Source organism: Leiobunum rupestre, chromosome 2 (genome assembly GCF_980474605.1).
Source record: "Leiobunum rupestre chromosome 2, qqLeiRupe1.1.hap1, whole genome shotgun sequence".
Taxonomy (NCBI): Eukaryota; Metazoa; Arthropoda; class Arachnida; order Opiliones; family Sclerosomatidae; genus Leiobunum; species Leiobunum rupestre.
In genome coordinates, this window is record NC_143385.1 from 7,326,155 (window position 1) to 7,343,216 (window position 17,062).

The 17,062-nt window shown below is 46.2% G+C and overlaps 71 non-coding genes across 71 annotated transcripts; all 71 read left to right on the forward strand.

Moving 5' to 3' along the window:
- TRNAM-CAU (transfer RNA methionine (anticodon CAU)) lies at nt 1–73 on the forward strand. Its single transcript has one exon. It is a non-coding gene; the product is annotated as a tRNA-Met (tRNA).
- Nucleotides 74–139: 66 nt separating this feature from the next.
- Nucleotides 140–212, forward strand: TRNAM-CAU (transfer RNA methionine (anticodon CAU)). The gene has a single exon. It is a non-coding gene; the product is annotated as a tRNA-Met (tRNA).
- Nucleotides 213–278: 66 nt separating this feature from the next.
- TRNAM-CAU (transfer RNA methionine (anticodon CAU)) lies at nt 279–351 on the forward strand. The gene has a single exon. It is a non-coding gene; the product is annotated as a tRNA-Met (tRNA).
- Nucleotides 352–415: 64 nt separating this feature from the next.
- Nucleotides 416–488, forward strand: TRNAM-CAU (transfer RNA methionine (anticodon CAU)). Its single transcript has one exon. It is a non-coding gene; the product is annotated as a tRNA-Met (tRNA).
- A 66-nt stretch (nt 489–554) lies between these two features.
- Nucleotides 555–627, forward strand: TRNAM-CAU (transfer RNA methionine (anticodon CAU)). The gene has a single exon. It is a non-coding gene; the product is annotated as a tRNA-Met (tRNA).
- Nucleotides 628–970: 343 nt separating this feature from the next.
- On the forward strand, nt 971–1,043 carry TRNAM-CAU (transfer RNA methionine (anticodon CAU)). Its single transcript has one exon. It is a non-coding gene; the product is annotated as a tRNA-Met (tRNA).
- Nucleotides 1,044–1,109: 66 nt separating this feature from the next.
- On the forward strand, nt 1,110–1,182 carry TRNAM-CAU (transfer RNA methionine (anticodon CAU)). The gene has a single exon. It is a non-coding gene; the product is annotated as a tRNA-Met (tRNA).
- Nucleotides 1,183–1,248: 66 nt separating this feature from the next.
- On the forward strand, nt 1,249–1,321 carry TRNAM-CAU (transfer RNA methionine (anticodon CAU)). Its single transcript has one exon. It is a non-coding gene; the product is annotated as a tRNA-Met (tRNA).
- A 66-nt stretch (nt 1,322–1,387) lies between these two features.
- On the forward strand, nt 1,388–1,460 carry TRNAM-CAU (transfer RNA methionine (anticodon CAU)). The gene has a single exon. It is a non-coding gene; the product is annotated as a tRNA-Met (tRNA).
- Nucleotides 1,461–1,526: 66 nt separating this feature from the next.
- On the forward strand, nt 1,527–1,599 carry TRNAL-CAA (transfer RNA leucine (anticodon CAA)). Its single transcript has one exon. It is a non-coding gene; the product is annotated as a tRNA-Leu (tRNA).
- A 346-nt stretch (nt 1,600–1,945) lies between these two features.
- TRNAM-CAU (transfer RNA methionine (anticodon CAU)) lies at nt 1,946–2,018 on the forward strand. Its single transcript has one exon. It is a non-coding gene; the product is annotated as a tRNA-Met (tRNA).
- A 205-nt stretch (nt 2,019–2,223) lies between these two features.
- TRNAM-CAU (transfer RNA methionine (anticodon CAU)) lies at nt 2,224–2,297 on the forward strand. The gene has a single exon. It is a non-coding gene; the product is annotated as a tRNA-Met (tRNA).
- A 205-nt stretch (nt 2,298–2,502) lies between these two features.
- TRNAM-CAU (transfer RNA methionine (anticodon CAU)) lies at nt 2,503–2,575 on the forward strand. The gene has a single exon. It is a non-coding gene; the product is annotated as a tRNA-Met (tRNA).
- A 205-nt stretch (nt 2,576–2,780) lies between these two features.
- TRNAM-CAU (transfer RNA methionine (anticodon CAU)) lies at nt 2,781–2,853 on the forward strand. Its single transcript has one exon. It is a non-coding gene; the product is annotated as a tRNA-Met (tRNA).
- Nucleotides 2,854–3,058: 205 nt separating this feature from the next.
- On the forward strand, nt 3,059–3,131 carry TRNAM-CAU (transfer RNA methionine (anticodon CAU)). The gene has a single exon. It is a non-coding gene; the product is annotated as a tRNA-Met (tRNA).
- A 67-nt stretch (nt 3,132–3,198) lies between these two features.
- On the forward strand, nt 3,199–3,271 carry TRNAM-CAU (transfer RNA methionine (anticodon CAU)). Its single transcript has one exon. It is a non-coding gene; the product is annotated as a tRNA-Met (tRNA).
- A 66-nt stretch (nt 3,272–3,337) lies between these two features.
- Nucleotides 3,338–3,410, forward strand: TRNAM-CAU (transfer RNA methionine (anticodon CAU)). The gene has a single exon. It is a non-coding gene; the product is annotated as a tRNA-Met (tRNA).
- Nucleotides 3,411–3,476: 66 nt separating this feature from the next.
- TRNAM-CAU (transfer RNA methionine (anticodon CAU)) lies at nt 3,477–3,549 on the forward strand. Its single transcript has one exon. It is a non-coding gene; the product is annotated as a tRNA-Met (tRNA).
- Nucleotides 3,550–3,615: 66 nt separating this feature from the next.
- TRNAM-CAU (transfer RNA methionine (anticodon CAU)) lies at nt 3,616–3,688 on the forward strand. The gene has a single exon. It is a non-coding gene; the product is annotated as a tRNA-Met (tRNA).
- A 66-nt stretch (nt 3,689–3,754) lies between these two features.
- TRNAM-CAU (transfer RNA methionine (anticodon CAU)) lies at nt 3,755–3,827 on the forward strand. The gene has a single exon. It is a non-coding gene; the product is annotated as a tRNA-Met (tRNA).
- Nucleotides 3,828–3,893: 66 nt separating this feature from the next.
- Nucleotides 3,894–3,966, forward strand: TRNAM-CAU (transfer RNA methionine (anticodon CAU)). The gene has a single exon. It is a non-coding gene; the product is annotated as a tRNA-Met (tRNA).
- A 66-nt stretch (nt 3,967–4,032) lies between these two features.
- Nucleotides 4,033–4,105, forward strand: TRNAM-CAU (transfer RNA methionine (anticodon CAU)). Its single transcript has one exon. It is a non-coding gene; the product is annotated as a tRNA-Met (tRNA).
- A 205-nt stretch (nt 4,106–4,310) lies between these two features.
- On the forward strand, nt 4,311–4,383 carry TRNAM-CAU (transfer RNA methionine (anticodon CAU)). The gene has a single exon. It is a non-coding gene; the product is annotated as a tRNA-Met (tRNA).
- A 64-nt stretch (nt 4,384–4,447) lies between these two features.
- On the forward strand, nt 4,448–4,520 carry TRNAM-CAU (transfer RNA methionine (anticodon CAU)). The gene has a single exon. It is a non-coding gene; the product is annotated as a tRNA-Met (tRNA).
- A 205-nt stretch (nt 4,521–4,725) lies between these two features.
- TRNAM-CAU (transfer RNA methionine (anticodon CAU)) lies at nt 4,726–4,798 on the forward strand. Its single transcript has one exon. It is a non-coding gene; the product is annotated as a tRNA-Met (tRNA).
- Nucleotides 4,799–4,864: 66 nt separating this feature from the next.
- Nucleotides 4,865–4,937, forward strand: TRNAM-CAU (transfer RNA methionine (anticodon CAU)). Its single transcript has one exon. It is a non-coding gene; the product is annotated as a tRNA-Met (tRNA).
- A 66-nt stretch (nt 4,938–5,003) lies between these two features.
- Nucleotides 5,004–5,076, forward strand: TRNAM-CAU (transfer RNA methionine (anticodon CAU)). Its single transcript has one exon. It is a non-coding gene; the product is annotated as a tRNA-Met (tRNA).
- A 193-nt stretch (nt 5,077–5,269) lies between these two features.
- On the forward strand, nt 5,270–5,342 carry TRNAM-CAU (transfer RNA methionine (anticodon CAU)). The gene has a single exon. It is a non-coding gene; the product is annotated as a tRNA-Met (tRNA).
- A 485-nt stretch (nt 5,343–5,827) lies between these two features.
- On the forward strand, nt 5,828–5,900 carry TRNAM-CAU (transfer RNA methionine (anticodon CAU)). The gene has a single exon. It is a non-coding gene; the product is annotated as a tRNA-Met (tRNA).
- Nucleotides 5,901–5,967: 67 nt separating this feature from the next.
- Nucleotides 5,968–6,040, forward strand: TRNAL-CAA (transfer RNA leucine (anticodon CAA)). The gene has a single exon. It is a non-coding gene; the product is annotated as a tRNA-Leu (tRNA).
- Nucleotides 6,041–6,247: 207 nt separating this feature from the next.
- Nucleotides 6,248–6,320, forward strand: TRNAL-CAA (transfer RNA leucine (anticodon CAA)). Its single transcript has one exon. It is a non-coding gene; the product is annotated as a tRNA-Leu (tRNA).
- Nucleotides 6,321–6,666: 346 nt separating this feature from the next.
- TRNAM-CAU (transfer RNA methionine (anticodon CAU)) lies at nt 6,667–6,739 on the forward strand. The gene has a single exon. It is a non-coding gene; the product is annotated as a tRNA-Met (tRNA).
- A 66-nt stretch (nt 6,740–6,805) lies between these two features.
- On the forward strand, nt 6,806–6,878 carry TRNAM-CAU (transfer RNA methionine (anticodon CAU)). Its single transcript has one exon. It is a non-coding gene; the product is annotated as a tRNA-Met (tRNA).
- A 66-nt stretch (nt 6,879–6,944) lies between these two features.
- On the forward strand, nt 6,945–7,017 carry TRNAM-CAU (transfer RNA methionine (anticodon CAU)). Its single transcript has one exon. It is a non-coding gene; the product is annotated as a tRNA-Met (tRNA).
- A 343-nt stretch (nt 7,018–7,360) lies between these two features.
- TRNAM-CAU (transfer RNA methionine (anticodon CAU)) lies at nt 7,361–7,433 on the forward strand. The gene has a single exon. It is a non-coding gene; the product is annotated as a tRNA-Met (tRNA).
- A 66-nt stretch (nt 7,434–7,499) lies between these two features.
- TRNAM-CAU (transfer RNA methionine (anticodon CAU)) lies at nt 7,500–7,572 on the forward strand. Its single transcript has one exon. It is a non-coding gene; the product is annotated as a tRNA-Met (tRNA).
- Nucleotides 7,573–7,637: 65 nt separating this feature from the next.
- Nucleotides 7,638–7,710, forward strand: TRNAM-CAU (transfer RNA methionine (anticodon CAU)). Its single transcript has one exon. It is a non-coding gene; the product is annotated as a tRNA-Met (tRNA).
- A 346-nt stretch (nt 7,711–8,056) lies between these two features.
- Nucleotides 8,057–8,129, forward strand: TRNAM-CAU (transfer RNA methionine (anticodon CAU)). The gene has a single exon. It is a non-coding gene; the product is annotated as a tRNA-Met (tRNA).
- Nucleotides 8,130–8,195: 66 nt separating this feature from the next.
- On the forward strand, nt 8,196–8,268 carry TRNAM-CAU (transfer RNA methionine (anticodon CAU)). The gene has a single exon. It is a non-coding gene; the product is annotated as a tRNA-Met (tRNA).
- Nucleotides 8,269–8,335: 67 nt separating this feature from the next.
- TRNAL-CAA (transfer RNA leucine (anticodon CAA)) lies at nt 8,336–8,408 on the forward strand. Its single transcript has one exon. It is a non-coding gene; the product is annotated as a tRNA-Leu (tRNA).
- Nucleotides 8,409–8,615: 207 nt separating this feature from the next.
- TRNAL-CAA (transfer RNA leucine (anticodon CAA)) lies at nt 8,616–8,688 on the forward strand. The gene has a single exon. It is a non-coding gene; the product is annotated as a tRNA-Leu (tRNA).
- A 66-nt stretch (nt 8,689–8,754) lies between these two features.
- TRNAM-CAU (transfer RNA methionine (anticodon CAU)) lies at nt 8,755–8,827 on the forward strand. The gene has a single exon. It is a non-coding gene; the product is annotated as a tRNA-Met (tRNA).
- A 66-nt stretch (nt 8,828–8,893) lies between these two features.
- Nucleotides 8,894–8,966, forward strand: TRNAM-CAU (transfer RNA methionine (anticodon CAU)). Its single transcript has one exon. It is a non-coding gene; the product is annotated as a tRNA-Met (tRNA).
- Nucleotides 8,967–9,033: 67 nt separating this feature from the next.
- Nucleotides 9,034–9,106, forward strand: TRNAL-CAA (transfer RNA leucine (anticodon CAA)). The gene has a single exon. It is a non-coding gene; the product is annotated as a tRNA-Leu (tRNA).
- A 207-nt stretch (nt 9,107–9,313) lies between these two features.
- Nucleotides 9,314–9,386, forward strand: TRNAL-CAA (transfer RNA leucine (anticodon CAA)). The gene has a single exon. It is a non-coding gene; the product is annotated as a tRNA-Leu (tRNA).
- Nucleotides 9,387–9,452: 66 nt separating this feature from the next.
- TRNAM-CAU (transfer RNA methionine (anticodon CAU)) lies at nt 9,453–9,525 on the forward strand. Its single transcript has one exon. It is a non-coding gene; the product is annotated as a tRNA-Met (tRNA).
- Nucleotides 9,526–9,591: 66 nt separating this feature from the next.
- On the forward strand, nt 9,592–9,664 carry TRNAM-CAU (transfer RNA methionine (anticodon CAU)). The gene has a single exon. It is a non-coding gene; the product is annotated as a tRNA-Met (tRNA).
- Nucleotides 9,665–10,009: 345 nt separating this feature from the next.
- TRNAM-CAU (transfer RNA methionine (anticodon CAU)) lies at nt 10,010–10,082 on the forward strand. The gene has a single exon. It is a non-coding gene; the product is annotated as a tRNA-Met (tRNA).
- A 65-nt stretch (nt 10,083–10,147) lies between these two features.
- TRNAM-CAU (transfer RNA methionine (anticodon CAU)) lies at nt 10,148–10,220 on the forward strand. Its single transcript has one exon. It is a non-coding gene; the product is annotated as a tRNA-Met (tRNA).
- Nucleotides 10,221–10,286: 66 nt separating this feature from the next.
- TRNAM-CAU (transfer RNA methionine (anticodon CAU)) lies at nt 10,287–10,359 on the forward strand. Its single transcript has one exon. It is a non-coding gene; the product is annotated as a tRNA-Met (tRNA).
- A 66-nt stretch (nt 10,360–10,425) lies between these two features.
- Nucleotides 10,426–10,498, forward strand: TRNAM-CAU (transfer RNA methionine (anticodon CAU)). The gene has a single exon. It is a non-coding gene; the product is annotated as a tRNA-Met (tRNA).
- A 63-nt stretch (nt 10,499–10,561) lies between these two features.
- TRNAM-CAU (transfer RNA methionine (anticodon CAU)) lies at nt 10,562–10,634 on the forward strand. Its single transcript has one exon. It is a non-coding gene; the product is annotated as a tRNA-Met (tRNA).
- A 66-nt stretch (nt 10,635–10,700) lies between these two features.
- TRNAM-CAU (transfer RNA methionine (anticodon CAU)) lies at nt 10,701–10,773 on the forward strand. Its single transcript has one exon. It is a non-coding gene; the product is annotated as a tRNA-Met (tRNA).
- A 2,141-nt stretch (nt 10,774–12,914) lies between these two features.
- Nucleotides 12,915–12,987, forward strand: TRNAM-CAU (transfer RNA methionine (anticodon CAU)). Its single transcript has one exon. It is a non-coding gene; the product is annotated as a tRNA-Met (tRNA).
- A 66-nt stretch (nt 12,988–13,053) lies between these two features.
- Nucleotides 13,054–13,126, forward strand: TRNAM-CAU (transfer RNA methionine (anticodon CAU)). The gene has a single exon. It is a non-coding gene; the product is annotated as a tRNA-Met (tRNA).
- Nucleotides 13,127–13,192: 66 nt separating this feature from the next.
- TRNAM-CAU (transfer RNA methionine (anticodon CAU)) lies at nt 13,193–13,265 on the forward strand. Its single transcript has one exon. It is a non-coding gene; the product is annotated as a tRNA-Met (tRNA).
- A 66-nt stretch (nt 13,266–13,331) lies between these two features.
- TRNAL-CAA (transfer RNA leucine (anticodon CAA)) lies at nt 13,332–13,404 on the forward strand. Its single transcript has one exon. It is a non-coding gene; the product is annotated as a tRNA-Leu (tRNA).
- A 66-nt stretch (nt 13,405–13,470) lies between these two features.
- Nucleotides 13,471–13,543, forward strand: TRNAM-CAU (transfer RNA methionine (anticodon CAU)). The gene has a single exon. It is a non-coding gene; the product is annotated as a tRNA-Met (tRNA).
- A 206-nt stretch (nt 13,544–13,749) lies between these two features.
- On the forward strand, nt 13,750–13,822 carry TRNAM-CAU (transfer RNA methionine (anticodon CAU)). The gene has a single exon. It is a non-coding gene; the product is annotated as a tRNA-Met (tRNA).
- A 66-nt stretch (nt 13,823–13,888) lies between these two features.
- On the forward strand, nt 13,889–13,962 carry TRNAM-CAU (transfer RNA methionine (anticodon CAU)). The gene has a single exon. It is a non-coding gene; the product is annotated as a tRNA-Met (tRNA).
- Nucleotides 13,963–14,028: 66 nt separating this feature from the next.
- Nucleotides 14,029–14,101, forward strand: TRNAM-CAU (transfer RNA methionine (anticodon CAU)). The gene has a single exon. It is a non-coding gene; the product is annotated as a tRNA-Met (tRNA).
- A 66-nt stretch (nt 14,102–14,167) lies between these two features.
- Nucleotides 14,168–14,240, forward strand: TRNAT-CGU (transfer RNA threonine (anticodon CGU)). The gene has a single exon. It is a non-coding gene; the product is annotated as a tRNA-Thr (tRNA).
- A 205-nt stretch (nt 14,241–14,445) lies between these two features.
- TRNAM-CAU (transfer RNA methionine (anticodon CAU)) lies at nt 14,446–14,518 on the forward strand. Its single transcript has one exon. It is a non-coding gene; the product is annotated as a tRNA-Met (tRNA).
- Nucleotides 14,519–14,723: 205 nt separating this feature from the next.
- On the forward strand, nt 14,724–14,796 carry TRNAM-CAU (transfer RNA methionine (anticodon CAU)). Its single transcript has one exon. It is a non-coding gene; the product is annotated as a tRNA-Met (tRNA).
- Nucleotides 14,797–14,862: 66 nt separating this feature from the next.
- On the forward strand, nt 14,863–14,935 carry TRNAM-CAU (transfer RNA methionine (anticodon CAU)). The gene has a single exon. It is a non-coding gene; the product is annotated as a tRNA-Met (tRNA).
- A 66-nt stretch (nt 14,936–15,001) lies between these two features.
- On the forward strand, nt 15,002–15,074 carry TRNAM-CAU (transfer RNA methionine (anticodon CAU)). Its single transcript has one exon. It is a non-coding gene; the product is annotated as a tRNA-Met (tRNA).
- Nucleotides 15,075–15,143: 69 nt separating this feature from the next.
- On the forward strand, nt 15,144–15,216 carry TRNAL-CAA (transfer RNA leucine (anticodon CAA)). Its single transcript has one exon. It is a non-coding gene; the product is annotated as a tRNA-Leu (tRNA).
- Nucleotides 15,217–15,419: 203 nt separating this feature from the next.
- On the forward strand, nt 15,420–15,492 carry TRNAM-CAU (transfer RNA methionine (anticodon CAU)). The gene has a single exon. It is a non-coding gene; the product is annotated as a tRNA-Met (tRNA).
- A 345-nt stretch (nt 15,493–15,837) lies between these two features.
- TRNAM-CAU (transfer RNA methionine (anticodon CAU)) lies at nt 15,838–15,910 on the forward strand. The gene has a single exon. It is a non-coding gene; the product is annotated as a tRNA-Met (tRNA).
- A 206-nt stretch (nt 15,911–16,116) lies between these two features.
- TRNAI-UAU (transfer RNA isoleucine (anticodon UAU)) lies at nt 16,117–16,189 on the forward strand. Its single transcript has one exon. It is a non-coding gene; the product is annotated as a tRNA-Ile (tRNA).
- Nucleotides 16,190–16,394: 205 nt separating this feature from the next.
- On the forward strand, nt 16,395–16,467 carry TRNAM-CAU (transfer RNA methionine (anticodon CAU)). Its single transcript has one exon. It is a non-coding gene; the product is annotated as a tRNA-Met (tRNA).
- The last annotated feature ends 595 nt before the right edge of the window (nt 16,468–17,062 follow it).

Sequence of the window (17,062 nt, forward strand, 5' to 3'; positions counted from 1 at the left end):
GCCTCGATAGCGCAGACGGCAGCGCGTCAGTCTCATAATCTGAAGGTCGTGAGTTCGATCTTCACTCGGGGCACGACCTTTTTCCTCCACATTTGGAAACGATTAAAAAGAAAAATTTCCGTTCAATTAATTTTCAACCGCCTCGATAGCGCAGACGGCAGCGCGTCAGTCTCATAATCTGAAGGTCGTGAGTTCGATCTTCACTCGGGGCACGATCTTTTTCCTCCACATTTGGAAACGATTAAAAAGATAAATTTTCCTTCAATTATCTCTCAACCGCCTCGATAGCGCAGACGGCAGCGCGTCAGTCTCATAATCTGAAGGTCGTGAGTTCGATCCTCAATCGGGGCACGATATTTTTCCTCCACATTTGGAAACGATTAAAAAAAAATTTCCGTTCAACTCGATCTTAACCGCCTTGATAGCGCAGACGGCAGCGCGTCAGTCTCATAAGCTGAAGGTCGTGAGTTAGATCCTCACTCGGGGCACGAGCTTTTGCCTCCACATTTGGAAACGATTAAAAAGAAAATTTTCCGTTCAATTATACCTCAACCGCATCGATAGCGCAGACGGCAGCGCGTCAGTCTCATAATCTGAAGGTCGTGAGTTCGATCCTCACTCGGGGCACGAGCTTTTGCCTCCACATTTGGAAACGATTAAAAAGAAAAATTTCCGTTCAATTAACTCTCAACCGCCTCGATAGCGCAGACGGCAGCGCGTCAGTCTCATAATCTGCAGGTCGTGAGTTCGATCTTCACTCGGGTCACGATAATTTTCCTAAACATTCGGAAACTATTAAAAACATTTTTTCCCCGTTTAATTAACTCTCAACCGCCTCGATAGCGCAGACGGCAGCGCGTCAGTCTCATAATCTGAAGGTCGTGACTTCGATCTTCACTCGGGGCACGATCTTTTTCCTCCACATTTGGAAACGATTAAAAAAAAATTTCCGTTCAACTCGCTCTCAACCGCCTCGGTAGCGCAGGCGGCAGCGCGTCAGTCTCATAATCTGAAGGTCGTGAGTTCGATCCTCACTCGGGGCACGCGCTTTTGCCTTCACATTTGGAAACGAGTAAAAAGAAAATTTTCTGTTCAATTAACTTTCAACCGCCTCGATAGCGCAGACGGCAGCGCGTCAGTCTCATAAGCTGAAGGTCGTGAGTTAGATCCTCACTCGGGGCACGATCTTTTTCCTCCACATTTGGAAACGATTAAAAAGAAAAATTTCCGTTCAATTGTCTCTCAACCGCCTCGATAGCGCAGACGGCAGCGCGTCAGTCTCATAATCTGAAGGTCGTGAGTTCGATCTTCACTCGGGGCACGACCTTTTTCCTCCACATTTGGAAACGATCAAAAAGAAAAATTTCCGTTCAATTCACTCTCATCCGCCTCGATAGCGCAGACGGCAGCGCGTCAGTCTCATAATCTGAAGGTCGTGAGTTCGATCCTCACTCGGGGCACGATCTTTTTCCTCCACATTTGGAAATGATAAAAAAGAAAAATTTCCGTTCAATCGTCTCTCAACCGCTTCGATAGCGCAGACGGTAGCGCGTCAGTCTCAAAATCTGAAGGTCGTGAGTTCGATCCTCACTCGGGGCACGAGCTTTTGCCTCCACATTTGGAAACGATTAAAAAGAAAAATTTCCGTTCAATTAACTCTCAACCGCCTCGATAGCGCAGACGGCAGCGCGTCAGTCTCATAATCTGCAGGTCGTGAGTTCGATCTTCACTCGGGTCACGATAATTTTCCTAAACATTCGGAAACTATTAAAAACATTTTTTTCCCGTTCAATCTTCTCTCAACCGCCTCGATAGCGCAGACGGCAGCGCGTCAGTCTCATAATCTGCAGGTCGTGAGTTCGATCTTTACTCGGGTCACGATCTTTTTCCTCCACATTTGGAAACGATTAAAAACATTTTTTTCCCGTTCAATCTTCTCTCAACCGCCTCGATAGCGCAGACGGCAGCGCGTCAGTCTCATAATCTGAAGGTCGTGAGTTCGATCCTCACTCGGGGCACGATCTTTTTCCTCCACATTTAGAAACGATTAAAAAGAAAAATTTCCGTTCAATTGTCTCTCAACCGGCTCGATAGCGCAGACGGCAGCGCGTCAGTCTCATAATCTGAAGGTCGTGAGTTCGATCTTCACTCGGGGCACGATCTTTTTCCTCCACATTTGGAAACGATCAAAAAGAAAAATTTCCGTTCAATTCACTCTCATCCGCCTCGATAGCGCAGACGGCAGCGCGTCAGTCTCATAATCTGAAGGTCGTGAGTTCGATCCTCACTCGGGGTCACGATCTTTTTCCTCCACATTTGGAAACGATTAAAAAGATAAATTTTCCTTCAATTATCTCTCAACCGACTCGATAGCGCAGACGGCAGCGCGTCAGTCTCATAATCTGAAGGTCGTGAGTTCGATCTTCACTCGGGGCACGACCTTTTTCCTCCACATTTGGAAACGATTAAAAAGAAAAATTTCCGTTCAATTAATTCTCAACCGCCTCGATAGCGCAGACGGCAGCGCGTCAGTCTCATAATCTGAAGGTCGTGAGTTCGATCTTCACTCGGGGCACGACCTTTTTCCTCCACATTTGGAAACGATTAAAAAGAAAAATTTCCGTTCAATTAATTCTCAACCGCCTCGATAGCGCAGACGGCAGCGCGTCAGTCTCATAATCTGAAGGTCGTGAGTTCGATCTTTACTCGGGGCACGACCTTTTTCCTCCACATTTGGAAACGATTAAAAAGAAAAATTTCCGTTCAATTAATTCTCAACCGCCTCGATAGCGCAGACGGCAGCGCGTCAGTCTCATAATCTGAAGGTCGTGAGTTCGATCTTCACTCGGGGCACGACCTTTTTCCTCCACATTTGGAAACGATTAAAAAGAAAAATTTCCGTTCAATTAATTCTCAACCGCCTCGATAGCGCAGACGGCAGCGCGTCAGTCTCATAATCTAAAGGTCGTGAGTTCGATCTTCACTCGAGGCACGACCTTTTTCCTCCACATTTGGAAACGATTAAAAAGAAAAATTTCCGTTCAATTAATTCTCAACCGCCTCGATAGCGCAGACGGCAGCGCGTCAGTCTCATAATCTGAAGGTCGTGAGTTCGATCTTCACTCGGGGCACGACCTTTTTCCTCCACATTTGGAAACGATTAAAAACATTGTTTTCCCGTTCAATCTTCTCTCAACCGCCTCGATAGCGCAGACGGCAGCGCGTCAGTCTCATAATCTGAAGGTCGTGAGTTCGATCCTCACTCGGGGCACGATCTTTTTCCTCCACATTTGGAAACGATTAAAAAGAAAAATTTCCGTTCAATTAATTCTCAACCGCCTCGATAGCGCAGACGGCAGCGCGTCAGTCTCATAATCTGAAGGTCGTGAGTTCGATCTTCACTCGGGGCACGACCTTTTTCCTCCACATTTGGAAACGATTAAAAAGAAAAATTTCCGTTCAATTAATTCTCAACCGCCTCGATAGCGCAGACGGCAGCGCGTCAGTCTCATAAGCTGAAGGTCGTGAGTTAGATCCTCACTCGGGGCACGATCTTTTTCCTCCACATTTGGAAACGATTAAAAAGAAAAATTTCCGTTCAATTGTCTCTCAACCGCCTCGATAGCGCAGACGGCAGCGCGTCAGTCTCATAATCTGAAGGTCGTGAGTTCGATCTTCACTCGGGGCACGACCTTTTTCCTCCACATTTGGAAACGATTAAAAAGAAAAATTTCCGTTCAATTGTCTCTCAACCGCCTCGATAGCGCAGACGGCAGCGCGTCAGTCTCATAATCTGAAGGTCGTGAGTTCGATCTTCACTCGGGGCACGACCTTTTTCCTCCACATTTGGAAACGATCAAAAAGAAAAATTTCCGTTCAATTCACTCTCATCCGCCTCGATAGCGCAGACGGCAGCGCGTCAGTCTCATAATCTGAAGGTCGTGAGTTCGATCCTCACTCGGGGCACGATCTTTTTCCTCCACATTTGGAAACGATTAAAAAGAAAAATTTCCGTTCAATTAATTCTCAACCGCCTCGATAGCGCAGACGGCAGCGCGTCAGTCTCATAATCTGAAGGTCGTGAGTTCGATCTTCACTCGGGGCACGACCTTTTTCCTCCACATTTGGAAACGATTAAAAAGAAAAATTTCCGTTCAATTAATTCTCAACCGCCTCGATAGCGCAGACGGCAGCGCGTCAGTCTCATAATCTGAAGGTCGTGAGTTCGATCTTCACTCGGAACACGATCTTTTTCCTCCACATTTGGAAACGATTAAAAAGATAAATTTTCCTTCAATTATCACTCAACCGCCTCGATAGCGCAGACGGCAGCGCGTCAGTCTCATAATCTGAAGGTCGTGAGTTCGATCCTCAATCGGGGCACGATATTTTTCCTCCACATTTGGAAACGATTAAAAAAAAATTTCCGTTCAACTCGATCTTAACCGCCTTGATAGCGCAGACGGCAGCGCGTCAGTCTCATAAGCTGAAGGTCGTGAGTTAGATCCTCACTCGGGGCACGAGCTTTTGCCTCCACATTTGGAAACGATTAAAAAGAAAATTTTCCGTTCAATTATTTCTCAACCGCATCGATAGCGCAGACGGCAGCGCGTAAGTCTCATAATCTGAAGGTCGTGAGTTCGATCCTCACTCGGGGCACGAGCTTTTGCCTCCACATTTGGAAACGATTAAAAAGAAAAATTTCCGTTCAATTAACTCTCAACCGCCTCGATAGCGCAGACGGCAGCGCGTCAGTCTCATAAGCTGAAGGTCGTGAGTTAGATCCTCACTCGGGGCACGATCTTTTTCCTCCACATTTGGAAACGATTAAAAAGAAAAATTTCCGTTCAATTGTCTCTCAACCGCCTCGATAGCGCAGACGGCAGCGCGTCAGTCTCATAATCTGAAGGTCGTGAGTTCGATCTTCACTCGGGGCACGACCTTTTTCCTCCACATTTGGAAACGATCAAAAAGAAAAATTTCCGTTCAATTCACTCTCATCCGCCTCGATAGCGCAGACGGCAGCGCGTCAGTCTCATAATCTGAAGGTCGTGAGTTCGATCCTCACTCGGGGCACGATCTTTTTCCTCCACATTTGGAAATGATAAAAAAGAAAAATTTCCGTTCAATCGTCTCTCAACCGCTTCGATAGCGCGTCAGTCTCGAAATCTGAAGGTCGTGAGTTCGATCCTCACTCGGGGCACGAGCTTTTGCCTCCACATTTGGAAACGATTAAAAAGAAAAATTTCCGTTCATTTAACTTTCAACCGCCTCGATAGCGCAGACGGCAGCGCGTCAGTCTCATAATCTGAAGGTCGTGAGTTCGATCCTCACTCGGGGCACGAGCTTTTGCCTCCACATTTGGAAACGATTAAAAAGAAAAATTTCCGTTCAATTAACTCTCAACCGCCTCGATAGCGCAGACGGCAGCGCGTCAGTCTCATAATCTGCAGGTCGTGAGTTCGATCTTCACTCGGGTCACGATAATTTTCCTTAACATTCGGAAACTATTAAAAACATTTTTTTCCCGTTCAATCTTCTCTCAACCGCCTCGATAGCGCAGACGGCAGCGCGTCAGTTTCATAATCTGCAGGTCGTGAGTTCGATCTTCACTCGGGTCACGATCTTTTTCCTCCACATTTGGAAACGATTAAAAACATTTTTTTCCCGTTTAATCTTCTCTCAACCGCCTCGATAGCGCAGACGGCAGCACGTCAGTCTCATAATCTGAAGGTCGTGAGTTCGATCTTCACTCGGGGCACGACCTTTTTCCTCCACATTTGGAAACGATCAAAAAGAAAAATTTCCGTTCAATTCACTCTCATCCGCCTCGATAGCGCAGACGGCAGCGCGTCAGTCTCATAATCTGAAGGTCGTGAGTTCGATCCTCACTCGGGTCACGATCTTTTTCCTCCACATTTGGAAACGATTAAAAACATTTTTTTCCCGTTCAATCTGCTCTCAACCGCCTCGATAGCGCAGACGGCAGCGCGTCAGTCTCAAAATCTGAAGGTCGTGAGTTCGATCTTCACTCGGGTCACGATCTTTTTCCTCCACATTTGGAAACGATTAAAAACATTTTTTTCCCGTTCAATCTTCTCTCAACCGCCTCGATAGCGCAGACGGCAGCGCGTCAGTCTCATAATCTGAAGGTCGTGAGTTCGATCTTCACTCGGGTCACGATCTTTTTCCTCCACATTTGGAAACGATTAAAAACATTTTTTTCCCGTTCAATCTTCTCTCAACCGCCTCGATAGCGCAGACGGCAGCGCGTCAGTCTCAAAATCTGAAGGTCGTGAGTTCGATCCTCACTCGGGGCACGAGCTTTTGCCTCCACATTTGGAAACGATCAAAAAGAAAAATTTCCGTTCATTTAACTTTCAACCGCCTCGATAGCGCAGACGGCAGCGCGTCAGTCTCATAATCTGAAGGTCGTGAGTTCGATCTTCACTCGGGTCACGATAATTTTCCTAAACATTCGGAAACTATTAAAAACATTTTTTTCCCGTTCAATCTTCTCTCAACCGCCTCGATAGCGCAGACGGCAGCGCGTCAGTCTCATAATCTGCAGGTCGTGAGTTCGATCTTCACTCGGGTCACGATCTTTTTCCTCCACATTTGGAAACGATTAAAAACATTTTTTTCCCGTTCAATCTTCTCTCAACCGCCTCGATAGCGCAGACGGCAGCGCGTCAGTCTCATAATCTGAAGGTCGTGAGTTCGATCTTCACTCGGGGCACGACCTTTTTCCTCCACATTTGGAAACGATCAAAAAGAAAAATTTCCGTTCAATTCACTCTCATCCGCCTCGATAGCGCAGACGGCAGCGCGTCAGTCTCATAATCTGAAGGTCGTGAGTTCGATCCTCACTCGGGTCACGAGCTTTTGCCTCCACATTTGGAAACGATTAAAAAGAAAATTTTCCGTTCAATTATACCTCAACCGCATCGATAGCGCAGACGGCAGCGCGTCAGTCTCATAATCTGAAGGTCGTGAGTTCGATCCTCACTCGGGGCACGAGCTTTTGCCTCCACATTTGGAAACGATTAAAAAGAAAAATTTCCGTTCAATTAACTCTCAACCGCCTCGATAGCGCAGACGGCAGCGCGTCAGTCTCATAATCTGCAGGTCGTGAGTTCGATCTTCACTCGGGTCACGATAATTTTCCTAAACATTCGGAAACTATTAAAAACATTTTTTCCCCGTTTAATTAACTCTCAACCGCCTCGATAGCGCAGACGGCAGCGCGTCAGTCTCATAATCTGAAGGTCGTGACTTCGATCTTCACTCGGGGCACGATCTTTTTCCTCCACATTTGGAAACGATTAAAAAAAAATTTCCGTTCAACTCGCTCTCAACCGCCTCGGTAGCGCAGGCGGCAGCGCGTCAGTCTCATAATCTGAAGGTCGTGAGTTCGATCCTCACTCGGGGCACGCGCTTTTTCCTCCACATTTGGAAACGATTAAAAAGAAAAATTTCCGTTCAATTAATTCTCAACCGCCTCGATAGCGCAGACGGCAGCGCGTCAGTCTCATAATCTGAAGGTCGTGAGTTCGATCTTCACTCGGGGCACGACCATTTCCTCCACATTTGGAAACGATTAAAAAGAAAAATTTCCGTTCAATTAATTCTCAACCGCCTCGATAGCGCAGACGGCAGCGCGTCAGTCTCATAATCTGAAGGTCGTGAGTTCGATCTTCACTCGGGGCACGACCTTTTTCCTCCACATTTGGAAACGATTAAAAAGAAAAATTTCCGTTCAATTAATTCTCAACCGCCTCGATAGCGCAGACGGCAGCGCGTCAGTCTCATAATCTGAAGGTCGTGAGTTCGATCTTCACTCGGGTCACGATAATTTTCCTAAACATTCGGAAACTATTAAAAACATTTTTTTCCCGTTCAATCTTCTCTCAACCGCCTCGATAGCGCAGACGGCAGCGCGTCAGTCTCATAATCTGCAGGTCGTGAGTTCGATCTTCACTCGGGTCACGATCTTTTTCCTCCACATTTGGAAACGATTAAAAATATTTTTTTCCCGTTCAATCTTCTCTCAACCGCCTCGATAGCGCAGACGGCAGCGCGTCAGTCTCATAATCTGAAGGTCGTGAGTTCGATCTTCACTCGGGGCACGACCTTTTTCCTCCACATTTGGAAACGATCAAAAAGAAAAATTTCCGTTCAATTCACTCTCATCCGCCTCGATAGCGCAGACGGCAGCGCGTCAGTCTCATAATCTGAAGGTCGTGAGTTCGATCCTCACTCGGGTCACGATCTTTTTCCTCCACATTTGGAAACGATTAAAAACATTTTTTTCCCGTTCAATCTTCTCTCAACCGCCTCGATAGCGCAGACGGCAGCGCGTCAGTCTCAAAATCTGAAGGTCGTGAGTTCGATCTTCACTCGGGTCACGATCTTTTTCCTCCACATTTGGAAACGATTAAAAACATTTTTTTCCCGTTCAATCTTCTCTCAACGGCCTCGATAGCGCAGACGGCAGCGCGTCAGTCTCATAATCTGAAGGTCGTGAGTTCGATCTTCACTCGGGTCACGATCTTTTTCCTCCACATTTGGAAACGATTAAAAACATTTTTTTCCCGTTCAATCTTCCCTCAACCGCCTCGATAGCGCAGACGGTAGCGCGTCAGTCTCAAAATCTGAAGGTCGTGAGTTCGATCCTCACTCGGGGCACGAGTTTTTGCCTCCACATTTGGAAACGATCAAAAAGAAAAATTTCCGTTCATTTAACTTTCAACCGCCTCGATAGCGCAGACGGCAGCGCGTCAGTCTCATAATCTGAAGGTCGTGAGTTCGATCTTCACTCGGGGCACGACCTTTTTCCTCCACATTTGGAAACGATCAAAAAGAAAAATTTCCGTTCAATTCACTCTCATCCGCCTCGATAGCGCAGACGGCAGCGCGTCAGTCTCATAATCTGAAGGTCGTGAGTTCGATCCTCACTCGGGTCACGATCTTTTTCCTCCACATTTGGAAACGATTAAAAACATTTTTTTCCCGTTCAATTTTCTCTCAACCGCCTCGATAGCGCAGACGGCAGCGCGTCAGTCTCAAAATCTGAAGGTCGTGAGTTCGATCTTCACTCGGGTCACGATCTTTTTCCTCCACATTTGGAAACGATTAAAAACATTTTTTTCCCGTTCAATCTTCTCTCAACCGCCTCGATAGCGCAGACGGCAGCGCGTCAGTCTCATAATCTGAAGGTCGTGAGTTCGATCTTCATTCGGGTCACGATCTTTTTCCTCCACATTTGGAAACGATTAAAAACATTTTTTTCCCGTTCAATCTTCTCTCAACCGCCTCGATAGCGCAGACGGCAGCGCGTCAGTCTCAAAATCTGAAGGTCGTGAGTTCGATCCTCACTCGGGGCACGAGCTTTTGCCTCCACATTTGGAAACGATCAAAAAGAAAAATTTCCGTTCATTTAACTTTCAACCGCCTCGATAGCGCAGACGGCAGCGCGTCAGTCTCATAATCTGAAGGTCGTGAGTTCGATCCTCACTCGGGGCACGATCTTTTTCCTCCACATTTGGAAACGATTAAAAAGAAAAATTTCCGTTCATTTAACTTTCAACCGCCTCGATAGCGCAGACGGCAGCGCGTCAGTCTCATAATCTGAAGGTCGTGAGTTCGATCCTCACTCGGGTCACGATCTTTTTCCTCCACATTTGGAAACGATTAAAAACATGGTTTTCCCGTTCAATCTTCTCTCAACCGCCTCGATAGCGCAGACGGCGGCGCGTCAGTCACATAATCTGAAGGTCGTGAGTTCGATCCTCACTCGGGGCACGATCTTTTTCCTCCACATTTGGAAACGATTAAAAAGAAAAATTTCCGTTCAATTAATTCTCAACCGCCTCGATAGCGCAGACGGCAGCGCGTCAGTCTCATAATATGAAGGTCGTGAGTTCGATCTTCACTCGGGGCACGACCTTTTTCCTCCACATTTGGAAACGATTAAAAAGAAAAATTTCCGTTCAATTAATTCTCAACCGCCTCGATAGCGCAGACGGCAGCGCGTCAGTCTCATAATCTGAAGGTCGTGAGTTCGATCTTCACTCGGGGCACGACCATTTCCTCCACATTTGGAAACGATTAAAAAGAAAAATTTCCGTTCAATTAATTCTCAACCGCCTCGATAGCGCAGACGGCAGCGCGTCAGTCTCATAATCTGAAGGTCGTGAGTTCGATCTTCACTCGGGGCACGACCTTTTTCCTCCACATTTGGAAACGATTAAAAAGAAAAATTTCCGTTCAATTAATTCTCAACCGCCTCGATAGCGCAGACGGCAGCGCGTCAGTCTCATAATCTGAAGGTCGTGAGTTCGATCTTCACTCGGGGCACGATCTTTTTCCTCCACATTTGGAAACGATTAAAAAGATAAATTTTCCTTCAATTATCTCTCAACCGCCTCGATAGCGCAGACGGCAGCGCGTCAGTCTCATAATCTGAAGGTCGTGAGTTCGATCCTCAATCGGGGCACGATATTTTTCCTCCACATTTGGAAACGATTAAAAAAAATTTCCGTTCAACTCGATCTTAACCGCCTTGATAGCGCAGACGGCAGCGCGTCAGTCTCATAAGCTGAAGGTCGTGAGTTAGATCCTCACTCGGGGCACGAGCTTTTGCCTCCACATTTGGAAACGATTAAAAAGAAAATTTTCCGTTCAATTATACCTCAACCGCATCGATAGCGCAGACGGCAGCGCGTCAGTCTCATAATCTGAAGGTCGTGAGTTCGATCCTCACTCGGGGCACGAGCTTTTGCCTCCACATTTGGAAACGATTAAAAAGAAAAATTTCCGTTCAATTAACTCTCAACCGCCTCGATAGCGCAGACGGCAGCGCGTCAGTCTCATAATCTGCAGGTCGTGAGTTCGATCTTCACTCGGGTCACGATAATTTTCCTAAACATTCGGAAACTATTAAAAACATTTTTTCCCCGTTTAATTAACTCTCAACCGCCTCGATAGCGCAGACGGCAGCGCGTCAGTCTCATAATCTGAAGGTCGTGACTTCGATCTTCACTCGGGGCACGATCTTTTTCCTCCACATTTGGAAACGATTAAAAAAAAATTTCCGTTCAACTCGCTCTCAACCGCCTCGGTAGCGCAGGCGGCAGCGCGTCAGTCTCAGAGTTGCGTTCGAGCTTTTGGAGAGTGCAGGTCGTTCGATTTTGCACTCCGTGTTTTCGTCGCGCTAAGCCTAAGCGGGGTTTTTTGCCAATTTATTTTTATTTCGGTTATTATTCGTGCATTTAATTCAATAGTTGTTAATTTATTAATTTGGTAATCCCTCCTGGGTGTTTCTACCCAGGATGGACGCATTCAAGAGATCGGTTTTTATTGATTTTAAACGAAATCTACCAAGTTTTGAAGTTGTGTCTACGGCGGTGATTGCGAACTTTGGTCTGGATTGTGCTTCTGCTTTAGTTGTCTGTGATGAGGGTGGTTACATTCTCACCTTGAAGACTTTGGCCGATGTCGAGGGCGTTATAGATTCGGGCTTGGATATTGATGGTGAGATATATGAGATTTCAAGCGTTTCTGCGAAGACGGTGACTGTCGCCTTTTCGGACTTACCTGAGTTTGTGACTGATGAAGCCGTTTTATCCAAATTAACGTCGCTTGGCTGTGAAATCAAGGGTCCGCTTGTTTGGCATAGAAAGGCATCCTTCTATTGCGGACTTCGTACCGTTCGTGTTACCTTACCTGAGAGTCTGTCATCATTACCATATCGCTTACGAGTTGCCGATGCTGTTGGTCGGGAGAAGTTTTACGCTGTCCGACATGATTCTCAGTTGAAAATATGTAATAAATGTTATTCTCCTGACCATATTTATCGCAATTGTCCGGATTTCAAGTGCTTCAAGTGCGAGAAGCAGGGTCATGTTGTTCGGGAGTGTCCACTTTGGCCCCGTATGGCGTCCCGCGACTCTGATACGGCGGCTGTCGGTGGTGCGGACGGTGACGCGATGGTCGTTGATCCTGTCTCAGTCGCTATTCCTCAAGGTTCTTCGGTCCGGGCTGGTGGCGGTGAGTCTTCAGTCGTCGGCGCCGGTCTCAAGTCTGATCCGCGTCGGAGTGCTAAGCATTCGTTGTCGTCTAGTGATGGTGATTTCGGAAAGAAAATGTCTTCTTCTGGCTCTGCTCCGAAAGTAAAGAAAGTTCCCTCTCAAATGCCTCTATTCCCTTTCGAGGGTCATCGCCGGCCTGATTGGTGGCCTAAGGAGGTTGTCTGGCCTCCGTCTTCAGAGAACGAATATTACGCCCGGGTGTGTCGGTATCAGGGTCAGCCTGTTACCAGTCCTCTGTATAAGGACTTTGTGATCCCGGATGATTACGGTTTCAATGTATAAGTTACACATTAATGCTGATTGATTTTCTTAATGTTTTGCGGCCTTTTCTGTGTTCTGTCGGTTCTAAGCCTTTGCTTCCCATTTTCAATAAGAAGTGTTTTTTCGTTAATTTATTTCTTCTTAATCGTCTTTAATGCTGTTTAATATCTACTAATGCCTATTTTTGTTCATGAATGATTTCTACAACATGTACTGCCTGATAGTGTTTGATACGTTGCTTTATTTTTTTTTTATTTCTCGCTATTGTTTAATCAATATTATCTAATCGTTTTTCTTTCTTTATCGATGTTCATTTTCGCGACCGATTTATCAAATGTTACTTTGTATTTTTTTCCTTGTTCTATTATCTTGTTGCATTTCGCTTTTTGTACCATACACGCGTCGTGTATTTTTTTAATGATATAATTAAAAAAAAAAAAAAAGCGCGTCAGTCTCATAATCTGAAGGTCGTGAGTTCGATCCTCACTCGGGGCACGCGCTTTTGCCTTCACATTTGGAAACGAGTAAAAAGAAAATTTTCTGTTCAATTAACTTTCAACCGCCTCGATAGCGCAGACGGCAGCGCGTCAGTCTCATAAGCTGAAGGTCGTGAGTTAGATCCTCACTCGGGGCACGATCTTTTTCCTCCACATTTGGAAACGATTAAAAAGAAAAATTTCCGTTCAATTGTCTCTCAACCGCCTCGATAGCGCAGACGGCAGCGCGTCAGTCTCATAATCTGAAGGTCGTGAGTTCGATCTTCACTCGGGGCAAGACCTTTTTCCTCCACATTTGGAAACGATCAAAAAGAAAAATTTCCGTTCAATTCACTCTCATCCGCCTCGATAGCGCAGACGGCAGCGCGTCAGTCTCATAATCTGAAGGTCGTGAGTTCGATCCTCACTCGGGGCACGATCTTTTTCCTCCACATTTGGAAATGATAAAAAAGAAAAATTTCCGTTCAATCGTCTCTCAACCGCTTCGATAGCGCAGACGGTAGCGAGTCAGTCTCAAAATCTGAAGGTCGTGAGTTCGATCCTCACTCGGGGCACGAGCTTTTGCCTCCACATTTGGAAACGATTAAAAAGAAAAATTTCCGTTCATTTAACTTTCAACCGCCTCGATAGCGCAGACGGCAGCGCGTCAGTCTCATAATCTGAAGGTCGTGAGTTCGATCCTCACTCGGGGCACGAGCTTTTGCCTCCACATTTGGAAACGATTAAAAAGAAAAATTTCCGTTCAATTAACTCTCAACCGCCTCGATAGCGCAGACGGCAGCGCGTCAGTCTCATAATCTGCAGGTCGTGAGTTCGATCTTCACTCGGGTCACGATAATTTTCCTAAACATTCGGAAACTATTAAAAACATTTTTTTCCCGTTCAATCTTCTCTCAACCGCCTCGATAGCGCAGACGGCAGCGCGTCAGTCTCATAATCTGAAGGTCGTGAGTTCGATCTTCACTCGGGGCACGATCTTTTTCCTCCACATTTGGAAACGATCAAAAAGAAAAATTTCCGTTCAATTCACTCTCATCCGCCTCGATAGCGCAGACGGCAGCGCGTCAGTCTCATAATCTGAAGGTCGTGAGTTCGATCCTCACTCGGGGTCACGATCTTTTTCCTCCACATTTGGAAACGATTAAAAAGATAAATTTTCCTTCAATTATCTCTCAACCGCCTCGATAGCGCAGACGGCAGCGCGTCAGTCTCATAATCTGAAGGTCGTGAGTTCGATCTTCACTCGGGGCACGACCTTTTTCCTCCACATTTGGAAACGATTAAAAAGAAAAATTTCCGTTCAATTAATTCTCAACCGCCTCGATAGCGCAGACGGCAGCGCGTCAGTCTCGTAATCTGAAGGTCGTGAGTTCGATCTTCACTCGGGGCACGACCTTTTTCCTCCACATTTGGAAACGATTAAAAAGAAAAATTTCCGTTCAATTAATTCTCAACCGCCGCGATAGCGCAGACGGCAGCGCGTCAGTCTCATAATCTGAAGGTCGTGAGTTCGATCTTCACTCGGGGCACGACCTTTTTCCTCCACATTTGGAAACGATTAAAAAGAAAAATTTCCGTTCAATTAATTCTCAACCGCCTCGATAGCGCAGACGGCAGCGCGTCAGTCTCATAATCTGAAGGTCGTGAGTTCGATCTTCACTCGGGGCACGACCTTTTTCCTCCACATTTGGAAACGATTAAAAAGAAAAATTTCCGTTCAATTAATTCTCAACCGCCTCGATAGCGCAGACGGCAGCGCGTCAGTCTCATAATCTGAAGGTCGTGAGTTCGATCTGCACTCGGGGCACGACCTTTTTCCTCCACATTTGGAAACGATTAAAAAGAAAAATTTCGGTTCAATTAATTCTCAACCGCCTCGATAGCGCAGACGGCAGCGCGTCAGTCTCATAATCTGAAGGTCGTGAGTTCGATCTTCACTCGGGGCACGACCTTTTTCCTCCACATTTAGAAACGATTAAAAAGAAAAATTTCCGTTCAATTAATTCTCAACCGCCTCGATAGCGCAGACGGCAGCGCGTCAGTCTCATAATCTGAAGGTCGTGAGTTCGATCTTCACTCGAGGCACGACCTTTTTCCTCCACATTTGGAAACGATTAAAAAGAAAAATTTCCGTTCAATTAATTCTCAACCGCCTCGATAGCGCAGACGGCAGCGCGTCAGTCTCATAATCTGAAGGTCGTGAGTTCGATCTTCACTCGAGGCACGACCTTTTTCCTCCACATTTGGAAACGATTAAAAAGAAAAATTTCCGTCGTTCAATTAAAACTCAATCGCATCGATAGCGCAGACGGCAGCGCGTCAGTCTCAAAATCTGAAGGTCGTGAGTTCGATCCTCACTCGGGGCACGAGCTTTTGCCTCCACATTTGGAAACGATTAAAAAGAAAAATTTCCGTTCAATCAACTCTCAACCGCCTCGATAGCGCAGACGGCAGCGCGTCAGTCTCATAATCCGAAGGTCGTGAGTTCGATCTTCACTCGGGGCACGATATTTTTCCTCCATATTTGGAAACGATTAAAAAAAAATTTCCGTTCAATTAATTCTCAACCGCCTCGATAGCGCAGACGGCAGCGCGTCAGTCTCATAATCTGAAGGTCGTGAGTTCGATCCTCACTCGCGGCACGAGCTTTTTCCTCCACATTTGGAAACGATTAAAAAGAAAAATTTCCGTTCAATTAATTCTCAACCGCCTCGATAGCGCAGACGGCAGCGCGTCAGTCTCATAATATGAAGGTCGTGAGTTCGATCTTCACTCGGGGCACGACCTTTTTCCTCCACATTTGGAAACGATTAAAAACATTTTTTTCCCGTTCAATCTTCTCTCAACCGCCTCGATAGCGCAGACGGCGGCGCGTCAGTCACATAATCTGAAGGTCGTGAGTTCGATCCTCACTCGGGGCACGATCTTTTTCCTCCACATTTGGAAACGATTAAAAAGAAAAATTTCCGTTCAATTAATTCTCAACCGCCTCGATAGCGCAGACGGCAGCGCGTCAGTCTCATAATCTGAAGGTCGTGAGTTCGATCCTCACTCGGGTCACGATCTTTTTCCTCCACATTTGGAAACGATTAAAAACATTTTTTTCCCGTTCAATGCTCTCTCAACCGCCTTGATAGCGCAGACGGCAGCGCGTCAGTCTCAAAATCTGAAGGTCGAGAGTTCTATCCTCACTCGGGTCACGATCTTTTTCCTCCACATTTGGAAACGATTAAAAAGAAGAATTTCCGTTCAATTGACTCTCAACCGCCTCGATAGCGCAGACGGTAGCGCGTCAGTCTTATAATCTGAAGGTCGTGAGTTCGATCCTCACTCGGGGCACGATCTTTTTCCTCCACATTTGGAAACGATTAAAAAGAAAAATTTCCGTTCAATTAATTCTCAACCGCCTCGATAGCGCAGACGGCAGCGCGTCAGTCTCATAATATGAAGGTCGTGAGTTCGATCTTCACTCGGGGCACGACCTTTTTCCTCCACATTTGGAAACGATTAAAAAGAAAAATTTCCGTTCAATTAATTCTCAACCGCCTCGATAGCGCAGACGGCAGCGCGTCAGTCTCATAATCTGAAGGTCGTGAGTTCGATCTTCACTCGGGGCACGATCTTTTTCCTCCACATTTGGAAACGATTAAAAAGAAAAATTTCCGTTCAATTAATTCTCAACCGCCTCGATAGCGCAGACGGCAGCGCGTCAGTCTCATAATCTGCAGGTCGTGAGTTCGATCTTCACTCGGGTCACGATAATTTTCCTAAACATTCGGAAACTATTAAAAACATTTTTTCCCCGTTATTTAACTCTCAACCGCCTCGATAGCGCAGACGGCAGCGCGTCAGTCTCATAATCTGAAGGTCGTGACTTCGATCTTCACTCGGGGCACGAGCTTTTTCCTCCACATTTGGAAACGATTAAAAAGAAAAATTTCCGTTCAATTAATTCTCAACCGCCTCGATAGCGCAGACGGCAGCGCGTCAGTCTCATAATATGAAGGTCGTGAGTTCGATCTTCACTCGGGGCACGACCTTTTTCCTCCACATTTGGAAACGATTAAAAACATTTTTTTCCCGTTCAATCTTCTCTCAACCGCCTCGATAGCGCAGACGGCGGCGCGTCAGTCACATAATCTGAAGGTCGTGAGTTCGATCCTCACTCGGGGCACGATCTTTTTCCTCCACATTTGGAAACGATTAAAAAGA